Source organism: Erythrolamprus reginae, chromosome Z (assembly GCF_031021105.1).
Source record: "Erythrolamprus reginae isolate rEryReg1 chromosome Z, rEryReg1.hap1, whole genome shotgun sequence".
Classification (NCBI taxonomy): domain Eukaryota; kingdom Metazoa; phylum Chordata; class Lepidosauria; order Squamata; family Dipsadidae; genus Erythrolamprus; species Erythrolamprus reginae.
The window spans coordinates 14,643,185-14,657,483 of NC_091963.1; the positions used below are offsets into that span (position 1 = coordinate 14,643,185).

A 14,299-nucleotide genomic window follows, 5' to 3' on the forward strand; every position below is an offset into this window, starting at 1 on the left:
AAGGCTGGAGGACCCTCCAACTTCACCAGTTTTTCCGCAATGCAAGCGGATCCGTCCCACAATCCCAGGGTCTTCCATGCCCCGTCTAGGCACCTCGCCCCTCAAACCACATGATTTTACGCTTCGCCTTTGCGCTCGTCGTTCCGTTGACACATCTCTATGGTGGATGGCAGGCTATCCTCGGGCTCTTCCGGAGAAACAGGAAATGACATCAGGGGAATTCTGGAGCGAGCGGTTTTGAGACAGCTCGCCTCAGGGGTTAAAAAAAAAAGCACTCCACACAACCAGATCTGCAGCTAGCCCTGCCGGCGGCCGTCTCCCTCGTAATTTCCCTCCTTTTTCGATCCTCTTGGCCGGCGGTCTTTTCTCCTTCACCGCTTCCGTGCCGTGGTTCCTGCCTCCGCCTGTTGGTGACCTCTCCCCGCTCCCGCTCCGGGTTTGGGAGCCGCCCCCTCCGTTTCTCAGCTGGGCTTCAGGTGAGCCTTCGGGGAATGGGGACGGGGGGCCACCCACCTGCGGAATTTTTGTTTTGCCTTGGCTTCCCCTCCCCTTTTGCGCGGCATGGGGGAAGACTGACAGGCGAGGCTGCTGCTTCTATTTTGGGATGGGAAAGGACTGGGCAGCCTCTCTCTCTCATGGCTGTTGGACTATAACTCCCATGGGTCTCAGCTTCTTTGCCCTCATGCCTTTGTAAGGGCACTGGATTATATAGCCCTCCGTCGCTCCCAGCCAGTCAGCGGCCCCTTTCCTCCCCCTCACGGTTGATTTAGCTAGAGATGATGGAGTTTATATCTCTTAAGCTGGGGATGGTTGGACCTGTAGCTTTTACCATATGGAATTTAAGCTGGGTGGGTGGGGGGATATTTGGGAGAACAAATAAAGGGGGTTTTGGGGAACAGTGCTTCGCTTTGCTGATACGATTTGGTATGAATGTTACAATGATTGTTCATTTGAAATTTTCTTTTGCTCTTTACTATCCGTATTTCAGTCTTTTCCATGCCTGTATTAGTTGTATAAAGATGTACTTAGGGATTGTTGCTTTATATGAATGTAACTTTAGAGGGAATAAAAAAGGAAAAGATAATGGACCTGAAGACTCATATGTATATATATATATATGTGTGTGTGTGTGTATGTATATATATGTAATTTGAACAACTTATCTGAGGAGAATGTGTGTGTGTGTGTATTTTCTGTCAATTTTTTCTGTTGAATTAGATCTGTCGAAATAGATCTATCCTAGTCTCTCTTCATTTTCATTATCAGCAAAAAAATGTTATATACACACACACACACATACATCAGATTAGTTGTTCAAATATTACACAGGAAAAAACATGAATTCACAATAATCTACATACATTTACATACATATACCCATGAAAATCTCCAAAAACAAATATGTGTGTGTGTGTGTGTGTATGAATGAATGAATGTATATGTGTATATATACACACATATATATACAGTGTGTGTATGTATGTATGTATGTATGTATGTGTATATATATATATATATATATATATATATATATATATATATATATATATATATGTAGATTGTTCTGAGTTCGGGTTTTGCCCTGTGTAATGTTTTGCATGTCTATGCGACGTTTCGGTGAAATCACATTCACCATCATCAGGCTGGAGTTCCAATCTTTGTGTTTTTGCAAATGAATATTAGCAACTGACATTTCTTCTTAGCATGTAGTGTGGGGGTGGAGATTTGCTTTGAATGTAGCAAATAGATTGGGTGACTATGCTTCCGTGATCTGATTGGTTGGTGTAATCATGGTTATAGAAGGAATGGCATGAAGATTATGAAGTGTTTTGTTTAAGTCTGATTTCCAAATATAAAATTCTAAAATCATAATAATTAAAGGATTGACCTATTGATTATAATGAGGTGTTTATTTTGTTTAAGGCTGGTTTCCAAATCTCTGGCAGGCGCGAGGTATCATCCCTTTTATTTAAACAAAAAGATCTTTTTTCAATTTCAATAGCTTCTAGAGAGATTCTTTTATATAAATTCTCTGTTTTGTGGAGTAATTTAGTTTTTTCAAAGTCAATTTCGTGCCCTGTTTTTTTAATGTGCTGGACAAGGGAGGAGGTCTTCTCCTGTTTCTTGACTGCATTCATATGTTCTGCCATGCGCTGGCTCACTCTTCGGTTAGTTTGTCCAATGTATGTGGCTGCACATGTTTTGCAAGGGATTTCATAGATACCTTGGTATTCTAATTGGATTTTATCTTTGGGGCTCCTTAGGATATTAGATATTTTTTGGTTAGTGCAAAATGAGGTTTTGATGTTATGTTTTTGTAGAATTTTACTAATTTTATCCGTGGTGCCTTTGATGTAAGGAAGGATGGTGGTGCCATTGTCCTGTTCTTGATCTTGTTTTTTGGGGGGTGTCTCTTTATTGATTAGGTTTGTTATTGTTTTCTCTTTGAATCCATTAGAAATTAGTACATCTTTGAGTTTGTTCAATTCATTGAATTGAACAAACTCAAAGATGTACTAATTTCTAATGGATTCAAAGAGAAAACAATAACAAACCTAATCAATAAAGAGACACCCCCCAAAAAACAAGATCAAGAACAGGACAATGGCACCACCATCCTTCCTTACATCAAAGGCACCACGGATAAAATTAGTAAAATTCTACAAAAACATAACATCAAAACCTCATTTTGCACTAACCAAAAAATATCTAATATCCTAAGGAGCCCCAAAGATAAAATCCAATTAGAATACCAAGGTATCTATGAAATCCCTTGCAAAACATGTGCAGCCACATACATTGGACAAACTAACCGAAGAGTGAGCCAGCGCATGGCAGAACATATGAATGCAGTCAAGAAACAGGAGAAGACCTCCTCCCTTGTCCAGCACATTAAAAAAACAGGGCACGAAATTGACTTTGAAAAAACTAAATTACTCCACAAAACAGAGAATTTATATAAAAGAATCTCTCTAGAAGCTATTGAAATTGAAAAAAGATCTTTTTGTTTAAATAAAAGGGATGATACCTCGCGCCTGCCAGAGATTTGGAAACCAGCCTTAAACAAAATAAACACCTCATTATAATCAATAGGTCAATCCTTTAATTACTATGATTTTAGAATTTTATATTTGGAAATCAGACTTAAACAAAACACTTCATAATCTTCATGCCATTCCTTCTATAACCATGATTACACCAACCAATCAGATCACGGAAGCATAGTCACCCAATCTATTTGCTACATTCAAAGCAAATCTCCACCCCCACACTACATGCTAAGAAGAAATGTCAGTTGCTAATATTCATTTGCAAAAACACAAAGATTGGAACTCCAGCCTGATGATGGTGAATGTGATTTCACCGAAACGTCGCATAGACATGCAAAACATTACACAGGGCAAAACCCGAACTCAGAACAATCTACATACATATACCCGTGAAAATTTACGAAAACAAATATATATATATATATATATATATACACACACACATACATACATACATACATACATACATACATACAGAATGTATATATATACAGTGGTATCTCAGTTAACAACCACAATCCATTCTGGAAGGTTGGTTGTTAACCGAAATGGTTGTTATCCAAAACAATTTTCCCCATAGGAAATAATGAAAATGGATTTAATTGGTTTCCCAGCCTTTATTTCTTATGGGGAAAATTGAGGATTTTTTTTCTGTCCCCCACCCCCACCCATTGTCCCTCACTCCCCCACTCTCATTACCTCTTTACCTCTTGCCTCTCTGCCTTCGTCCCCTCGCCAAGGGAGCAGCAAAGCATAGCTTTGGCTATGACGAGGCAGGCACTGAGTTTGCTGGTCCCGGTGGCGGCTTCGGCAGCGGCCTCTTTTCAGAGACAGTGGCAGGGGCCTGGGCATGGACGTGCTGCTGTTCCTCAAAAGGAAGCTGCTGGAGCCGCCGCTGCCACCACCACCAACTGGTGATCTGGAATTTGGACGATGTAGCCAAGGAGTCTGCAAAAGCTTATTATTTTTCTTCCATACAAAATCCATGAGAGAAATAAGAGACAAAACTTTCGGACTGACAGCCTTGGTTTCTAAGCACAATTTTATCAGGACTCTTGAAGGACCAGGGGGTGACACAATAGCCACGTTCCAATATCTAAGTGGTTGTCATAGGGACTCAATCATTTCTCCAAAGCAAAGAAGGAAGGAAGCTTCGAAAGGAAGCTGCTGAAGCCGCCGCCACCAGTTGATGGTGGCGGCGGCTCCAGCAGCTTCCTTTTGAGGAACAGCAGCGCCAGGAACATCACGTCCATGCTCAGGCCCCCAGCCCCCCCCCACTGCTGCCACCCCTGTCCCCGAAAAGAAGCTGCCGCCACTGTCACCGATGTCCTCAAAGAGAAGCCGCTGCCGGGACCAGCAAACTCAGCACCTGTGAGGGGACAAAGGCAGAGAGGCAAAAGGTAAAGAGGTGAGGAGGGGGAGAGTGAGGGACAATGGGGGAGATAAGGGGTTAAGAGGTAAGGAGAGGGGGGCGGGAGTGAGGGACAATGGGTGTAACATTTCAAATAATAACCAAAAATTTCTGTTCGGTATCCGAATTTTTGTTTGGTATCCAAAGCAAATTTTTGCTGAAATTTTGGGTTGTTATCTGAAAAGTACGCTAACCAAGGCGTTCGTTAACCAAGGTACCACTGTATATTGAGAGAGAGAGAGAGTGTCAGATTAGTTGTTCAAAGTTAAATGAAAGTCCTTTCTTCCATTCTTCTGAAGAATATTTTAAAAGTACTCATTGTTATTTGAAGAAGGGTGTTAACTCAAAAGTTTGCTCCAAGGCATGTACTTTATGAACAATTGAGGCAAGTTAGGAAATTAGTATCAGGCACACTGCCAAGTCATTTTAGCTGGCCTGTGGTATTTTAATGAGCTGATAAAATTACAAAACATATAATCTCTGTTATCAAATGACATATTTTCATAATTTGAGGATTCATTAGGTAAAATCTGACTTTTAGCTAGAGCCAGCTTTAAGAAAACATACAGTTTAAATAGTGCTTTAAAAACTTTCAAAGTAATAAATTTTTTTGTGACCATGCTTGAATATATGTTCTGAGTGCAGATGCCTCAGATTTTAAAATGTTAAAATGCCAAGCTATGGTACATATTTAAATTAAAAATAATGTGATTATGTACACATTTAAGTTAAAAAATGTGAGTTCTATGATTGTTCAGTAAAATATTAGATTCAGATTTCTTTTCTGAATTAGGGATGTTTTGAGGAAGTTCAGTGGTTTATTATTTGATTGCAATGTTTACTTTAAATATGTATGTTTGACACACTTATAATGTGAAACTTAAGGAAGGGATCATAAAAATAAAGAAATTTTTCTTGTCTTTCATATAAAATGGATGATGGGTAATGGATGTGGGATGCATAATTACTTCATAACAATTATTTAACATAATAATTGCTAATTAAATGTATGTTACCTGCTATTCTTATGTTTACTTGCCTAGATAGAGTTTTATTTTGAACTCCGATGATGATAAGGATATTGAAAACATTAAAATTAACGAAGAACCTCCTTGTGGACTAATAAATGTAACAGTAAAGACACTATCCAGATAAATAACTAGAGTTATGATAAGTAATTTGAATTACAATTTATTTATTAAATGCATTTATATGACTGCAGTAAAATGACTTAGTGGTTGACATAGAATTTACAATATAATAATCCTTGACTTTCTATCACAGTTAAGCCCCATATTTTTATTGCTAAATGGGTCAGTTGTTAAGTTATTTTGCCCCATTTTATGACCTTTCTTGCAAAGATTCACTTCTTAAGTGAATCACTGCAGTTGTTAAATTAGTAACACACTTGTTAAATGAATTCGTTTTCCACATTGATTTTGCTTATCAGAACGTTGCAAAGGGTGATTACAGTGTCTCCAGGGTCATGCAGTCACCTTTTGTAATCACCTTCTGACAATAACATCAATGGGGAAGCCAGATATACAACCATATTACTAATTTAATAACTGCAGTGATTAACTAAACAAAGGAGGCAAGAAAGATCATAAAATGGAACAAAACTCACTTAACAACTTAGCAACATAAATTTTGGGCTCACTTGTGAGTGTAAATTGAGGACTCTACTGATTGCTCAAGCTTGTGAAGATTAAGATCTTTCATCTTGAAGTAAGAGTTATCTGCTTCTAATTATTTCCTCACTGTTATATTTATTATGATTTGAATAGTGAATTGAAGTAGCATACAAAGTAAATACTTAAAATACATAATTCAGTATGCTTTTTTGGTTTCATAGATAGCAAACATCTAATGCTCCACATGTAAATACCCTTCATTAAGGCTGTCCAAAGCCCTTGACTGTCCTAGCAGAACCACAGTTTTTATGGACAGGGAGGCATAGACAGCTGAAGAAAGCTTCCAAGTAACTCTATGAGCCTTGTAAAAGATGTGGCTATTCTAAGGCCTCCAAGGACGATTATTTGTTTGATGCTGAGATCTGTCATGAAGTATTTCTTATTTATGTTATACTGTACAGATTTATTTTGTGTAACTTATGTCTATATGGTTCTAGTGGCATTTTGTTTATAATGCTGCGCAAAAGACCATATTAGTTTCTATGGGAGACTGAGGTCCTATAATATGTACAGTGCTTACTTTCAATGTTCTACATTAATATTTCAGCAGTGTGTGACTTGGGTTTCATGCAACAGTTACTCCTTTGACTTTGCCAACTGGGTCTCATTCTGGATTAAAGTTCTTGTGAAGCTATTTCATCCTTTTGTTGTTGTACTGTTGTTTTGGTGCTGACATTTTGCTCCTATAAATGTCCTTTTGTGTCAGATTTTATAGTGACTCAGAAATTATGGCCACAGTCAACAGCAAATAAAAGTAATTAGATTGGGGATCGACTGCTATCCTTACTGCAAATTCTATTTTGCTATTAAATAAATAAATAAATAAATAAATAAATAAATAAATAATAAAATTAATTAATTAATTAATTAATTAATTAATTATCTGGGCTCAGTCTTGTCCTTTAGCTGTGTATGGTGGAAGAGAGAACTTACTTGAGTGGCATCAGGGATAAATATGTTCAGTGCTATTTCCAATATTTTTTCTTTTCTTAATATAAACTTGTGGTTCTGATCTGTCAGTGAATTAAATACAGTGCCAACTCATTTGTGAGATCACTATTGGCACAGTGTTTTGAAATGTTATCTTTTATCTGGATTATGACAAATCTATTTAAACACATGATGACTTTGCTAACTACACACAGATGAAATGTCATAGAAACATTTCTAAAATAAACATTAGTGTTCTTCAAATGTGCTTGAATTGCTTTTCCACGAGATAAAGCTGCTAAATCAATATTATTAAATTGGCAATTGAGTTGAAATGTTAAAAAGTATTGTAAAAAAGTTGTGGTAATTCACTGTTTGCTTTTTTTCTGCCTAGAAAGATAGGAATGCGGATTTCTAGAAGAGAAAAATTAAGTTGGAACTCTGCACCCAGCAGTCAAGATTGTAATTGTACCCACATTTTGTGATTACAGTACAGTATTTTAAAAGTTGGTGACTCATTTGTTACAGAAATTTAACTACGGTATGTGACGGGTCTAATTTCTTAGTGATTGTTTATTTAAATTATTACAAAACTCTTTGAGCATTTGCTTAATGTCAGTCATAGTCATGGTCAATTTATTAGACAGCAAGTAGAATTTTTACAAACGAACCAACAAATAAAAAGTCCATTGTTTAACTAATCTGAAATGTTTAGTAAAATGTTGCCACACTTTGGTGTGCTAATTGGCATTTTGCAACTGTCATATGATTGTAACTAAATTAGTGTTGTGTCATTGACTACAGTGTGCTATATTTATTTTGCCTAAAGTTGCAGAAGCTTTGGAATAACTTGCAAATAATTGAAAATTAGAGCCAAAATATCATGGAATGTTAGAACTGTATCTGGACTACAGTATTTCAGATACCAGGAGAAATTCCTATTGTTGACTACTGCTAGACAGAAAAAAGCAACTATCCATACCTTTCATGTTTCATGCAAAATTATTTTGAGTTCTATTAATATATTTTGATCGCATACCCTTCCCACTTCTTTTTATAGTAGCTTTAAGTCAAGACTGACTTTTAATCACTATATAGACAAGTCCATGCAGTTTCCTTGAGAAATATTTTGGAAAATGATTTGCTGTTGTCTTTTTTCTTTGTTGAGAAAGGCTGACTCTGCTCACTGTTTTTAAAGTGACCTTTTCCCACAAAGGCTCCCGTAAACCAGAGTGGGATGTTGACTAGGAATTCAAGAATTCAAAAATCTTTTAGCCACCATATCGGAAAAGTTCCATAACTTCCAATGCATTCAGGGGAGAGAAAAAAATTGCTGACAACTGATTATTTAATTACTGTACTAGAAATCAATTTTGTTTTGAGCTGCCCCTAGTCTTTGGAGAGGGATGGCATACAAGTCTAATTAATAATAATGATAATGATGATGATGATAATAATAATAATTTTATTGTAGAATATTTGGCAAACTGTTGAAGAACTAGTTTATCTAGATCAATTTGCAAAGCTTCATTCCTTTTCAGAGCATGCAATTGTATTCAACATTTTTCGCTTCTTAGACCAACCAGCTGAGGAATTCTGGCAGTTGAAGTCTACATATTTAAAGTTTCTGATGTTGAGAAATACTGGATTAGACCATAAAAAGGGCTGCCTTTTTTAAAGGTACAGAAGGCTCTCCAAGGGTCTTCTGCTTTTCCTGCAGAGAGTAGCTCAGCTTCCCTCTGAAAATCGTGTTATCTTTCATATTGTGTTAAGATGCAACATTTTAAAAACCAAATTGCAGCCTTTTATTCCAGCATTTCTTTTGAAAATGTAATTTTATAATAATTTTGTTTGAAATTTAGGTTCAAAATCACAGTTTGAAACAGAAAAGAATAGAAATCTTGTCTCTGCATATCCATTCTACTACTTTTCCTATTTTTATGCAATTTTCAGGGAATAAGAAAGGAAGCAGGCTGCTTTAGTCATCCTTTCCGTGTTCTGACACTTCTGATAACAAAGATGGTCTGTTAGCTTTCAGATCAGATATGCCAGTGGAATTCCCCCTCCCTCTTTTCATTACATAACACATTCCCACTGTTAAACCCCTGATAAGCAAGATTATGAGAATACGAGCTATTTCTGTGTTAGGTAATTTAAGAGGAAAATCTTAGAGCATCATTGACAAAGCTTTAAGCTTGAGCATTCTTGTTTTTTCATACAACATTTAAAACCAATTGATTATACTTGACCTGAATGTACAAAGCATTAATCAAGAAATAATATATAATTGTCAATTGTTAATTTTGTTATTGTGTAGAATACTTTCCTAGTTTATGTGTAAAGTTTATCAATATGTGAATTATTTGAAGTTAATGATTTTCTATCATGCACTTGATCTATTCTTATATAAATTAATTGCTCAGTTTTTGTAAAGGAATTTAGAACTGAGTATGGGAATATGGAAGAGATGAACAAGCCATTAAAAGTGACTTGCCAAAGAAAAATTATACAGTTCTTACACCAGAGCCAAGATAAACTCTGCCTTAATTTCACTTCTATAAGATGGGACAAAGAAACTTCAAGATTATGTTATTCTATTTTAGTACAATGACAAATAGTCCTAAATCCTATCATGTCTGTTTCTTGACTGGCCTACCTTAACAGTATGTATGGAATTATATGCTGACATATTATCCAAGGAAATGTAATGCTAAATCAGAGTGCCTGTGTCATTTGAGGTGGGCTAGGGGCTGGAGTCTCATCTGATAATGCTGGAAAATTATTTTATTTACTTTATTTGTATTCTGCCATTCTTAAAGAATTCACAAAACTAAAAAGGAACTAAACTAAATCTAAATAAGAACCTCTCAATAAAAAAGTAATAAACCCATCCAAGAAGAAAAGTTGAAGAAAGCTCTATCCAATATCATCAGGGACAAATATAAATTTAAGATACCGGTAGGTGTTTGTTAATAGATGTCAATATCCATAAATTCCTTGTGTGACAGATGAAAAATACAGCTCATGGAGAAGGCATTCCAAAGCAAAAGGCAGGTATAAAAGGGGCCCATTTCTTAGGTCCTATTAGATGACATTTTTGAAAAGACTAGGGAATTGAGTCTATTTTTAATCTGATTGGATGACCAAATGAAGAAGGAAAATGTTGTCCTATATATAACCAGGTCCAGGGCATGGAGGCTCTTAAAATTGACAAAAACATATTGAATTGCATCCAAAACCTAACTGGCAAACAATGCAGCTTCCAAAACAATGTTTGGGGTGTGTGTGTGTGTGTTTGTCACCTGAATATAATAGGAAACAGCTATTGCCACCCTGAATGCCACAATTAAGAATAGCACTCTACAGAGTGCATTACTGCAATTAAAACAGGTACCTAGAAAATTAATTATTCTGCACAAGGCTTCCCAGTGTAGCTGGAACAGGGCTTCCAAATGTAATGGGAAAGCTCTCCTGGCTATAGTTGCCATCCAGTTTTTAAACTGGAAATGCACATTCAAGCGACTCCCACATTTGTAGATTATCTCTGAGCAGTTGAGTATAACTATATTCAGAGTCAAAGATGGTATTGGATTTATTTTGCTTATAAACTCAACACCATTGTTTTCTTTCTATCTAGAGGTAGCAGGCCTCTAGGTCCTGGGTTAGCATGTCATCTATTTGGATCAGATCTGGTACCAGCCATGCTCCCAGGAGAGAGTAAGGTGTTATCTATTAAAATTAGTGGGCACCTAGAGACATTACTTCACAAAATCATTTATCTGGTTATTGGTGGAGCAGGTCTCTCGATGTGGTTCACATACATCCAAAATTGAGCAGGTTCAGACCAGTTCTGGAGAACCAGTAGTGGAAATTTTGAGTAGTTCAGAAATACCACCTCTGACTGGTCCCACAGCCTCCCAAATCCCAGCTGCCTCCCAAGTCCCAGCTGATCAGGAGGGAATTAACCTTTTGCAATATCCTTCCCCTGTCACTCCCACCAAGCCGCACCCACAGAACCGGTAGTAAAAAATTTGAATCCCACCACTGATCCAAAAGTTGCCTCTATATGCTCAAATTTGTTGTTTCTACTTCATGGTAATATTTTAGGAAAATAGTTGCAGATGACAAAAAGGAAAAGTCTAAATTCTTGAAAGAAGAATTCTAGTTGCATTATGCTATTGGATAATTGAAAAAGATCCCTTGTTTTCAAGAGTCAATGTCATTTAAATGAATATAAATATTTTAATTTTTCTTGCCATATCAGACATGATGTTTATTTTTAGGGAGCAGTAATGGAACAAAGATATAAATCTGATTAAAGCTTTACAGTAAAGTGTTTTATACAACTGCATCTGATAGAGCCAGTGGGATAGATCAATAGAAGTTTTAGATAAATCAAGGTTTTACTTCAACCGCCTAAACACTCTTTGGAATAGGTACTTCCTCAATCCAATTTACCTCAGGATAGTTTTGTGGGTGGGAAATAGGAGGAAAATAGTGGAGAATATGTTTCCCTTGAGGAAAAGTTGAGAGAGATCTTTAAAAAGTAAACAATATATGCTGAAACAGGAACAGTCTTGCCACCTTTCCCTTCTCATTTCCATTTGCTCAATAATCATAAAAACCGAAATATGCCTTTGGGAAATTCTGTCAAAAGCCATTGTAGCACGCTTTGCTTGCAGCAGTGTCATGAAAGGGCAGAATTGCAGTAATGTCTCCTAAGTCCTTTGACATGGTTGTGTCACTTGGGCAGACTATTGCTAAATATTTCTTTTCTGCCTGCTAGAATTTCTTTCCCTGAGTTCATGTCAAAATATGGTGAGTTTAGATTAGATCTTACATATGTAATAATTTTGTGTGGCACTTTGATTTAATGATGTTATGTTGTGATTGCATAGAGTTGTATAGCCTTACAGATGACTTTTGGCACTATTCTATTCTATTCTATTCCATCCCATCCCCATCAATGTTGGGATGGCCTGAGCAAGCTGAGATTCTGGCGGGTGACAGTTCCCTATGAGAGAGGCTTAACATTGAGACTTGCAAACTGACTTGTTGCAAGCTTTCAATCCACCAAGAGATAGGTAGACTTTAACCAGGTAGTCCTCAACTAATGACCACAATAGAGCCTAAAAATTATTTTGCTAAGTGAGACAATTGTTAATTGAATTTTGCCCAATTTTATGACCTTTCTTACCACTTGTTAAATGAATCATTGCAGTTCTTAAGATAGTAATATGCGTGTTAACAGAACCTGGCTTCCCTTGAAGTTGGCAAAAGGTGATCACATGACCCTGGCACACTGCAGCTCTCATAAATATCAATCAGTTGCCTAGTATCTGAAGTTTGATCACATGATCACGAGGATGATGCAACAGTCATAAGTGTGGAAAGGAATCATAAGTCACTTTTTCCAGTGCCATTGTAAGTATGAACAGTCACTAAAGGAAGTCGAGGACTACCAGTATTCATGCAGAAATACTGAAAATTCAAAGGGATTCACAAACTGTTACTGTCATTACTGTCTAAGGAAACATAACTCCCTTGATATTGATATAAGTGAATATAGGATGGCAGCCTGAAAAAGAGTATAAACGTATCTAGAGCTATTTATACATTGAAGCTTTTTCTGCCTTGTCTTCATGATGTGTTAATTTGTGAAATAATCTACATTGCTGCATCCAGTGATGTTCTTAATTTTTGTATATATTATTGATACACTGTACATCTGATGCATGATCATTGGTGATAAGATGTTAGTATTGTGAAACACAAGTGATAAGCTTTGTGACTAAATACTTTTTATCCGGTTCTTAAAATTTATTTTTTAAAAAAATAAAAAATCTTATGCCTGGTCTGTTTCTCTTTTAATATTTAAGCTTTACAGTGTCTGTCTAAATGTGACTATAAGCTTATTGGTAGTCCTCAACTTACAATCAATCGACCATTCAGAGACACTTTATTGCTTTATTTATTCTTTGAGGTAGAATTGAGAAGTATTAAAAGAAAACAGGAAGTTCTAATGTTGTAAGATATGAGTTGACTTTATACCTAAAAGCTAGAGGTTTGTGTATAGAGTTAATATACAGAAAGAAAAAAAAATGCAAATCTCTTACAGTAACTGTCTAACTAATCCCGGTCTAACATACAACTATAATTGCTGTCACTAGGTAATGCAGTTACTTAATGACCACTTCATTTAGTGATGGGACTTCCTTTTCTGATTAAGATAACTAAAAAGAAAAAACTGTTGATATTTTTAAAAACAATAAATTTTCAAAGTTTTAAAGGCTGCAAAAACTGACACAAACTAACTGACACACGCTAATAAAAAAAAGAAAAAGAACCCAAAAAAGAAAAAAAATATGAGATAGAAAGAAACTCCCAATTTCTTCTGCAGCAAATATAAGTATTGAAGCATTATCTTTTATTATGTGTACAACAATCCTCACTTTTTTCTAATCATCAAAATCACACACCATGTGTATTTTTTCTTGTTTCATGCTGTAAGGAAGTTAATTTAGCTATCAAGGAAAGTTGCTGCATTAATAGTAGTTACTTTTTAGGTTTCTAAGAAAGAGCTCTTAATTATTGCAGCCCAAACTAATTGAATTTGAGATAGGTAAAGAGATGGAAAATGGTCTTTGTTTAATAGGGTCATCTATAGTGTTGGATTCAAATAGGGTGCAGTTCACTTGAAACTGCAGAAATGTCACACAGTTTGATGGTTTTAGGGAGCCAATTGTTCATGCATGAGTGAGAGAGGTTGAAGTGTTCTGTCAGGTAATTAAGATAGTTTAATTGAAATTCATTTATGGAATTAAATTTTAAGATGCATAACAGTGGCTTAATAGAGGAAAGTATTACAGCATTAATAAATCTATTTCATAGTACCAGTAGGATTAATTGCTGAAAACTTTTGAGGAAGTTTATCTCCGAATAGAGTCTATGGTCAAAAAATTTGACATAAAACAGATTTTATTAATGACTATATTTACTAAATTGTTGCCGTTTAGAATAAAGAATCAGTGCAGTTTTTGAATCTAAATAATTTGCTTATCACTTATCATTCAGGCATCATGCTCTTAGGCTCCTGACTTTGAATTTGTTTTATGGAAGTATATATAGATACGGATTTCTTAGAAGTACTTTTGATTTTTCATATGATTTGCATTTGGAAGATAGTTATAATTCAAAGGGATGTTTATAATTAT

General features: G+C 35.9%; 1 protein-coding gene across 3 annotated transcripts in view; it reads left to right on the plus strand.

Moving 5' to 3' along the window:
- Window positions 1–207: 207 nt before the first annotated feature.
- Window positions 208–14,299, plus strand: part of WDR37 (WD repeat domain 37) — a 65,805-nt gene continuing 51,713 nt past the window's right edge. Inside the window, exons 1-2 of one of the 3 annotated variants that reach the window (XM_070730135.1) lie at window positions 208–476; window positions 7,484–7,626. The gene's annotated coding sequence lies outside the window, so the exon portion shown is untranslated. Of the gene's footprint in view, window positions 477–7,479; window positions 7,627–14,299 lie in introns of all 3 variants that reach the window. The other 2 variants (XM_070730137.1, XM_070730138.1) reach the window with 2 other exon arrangements.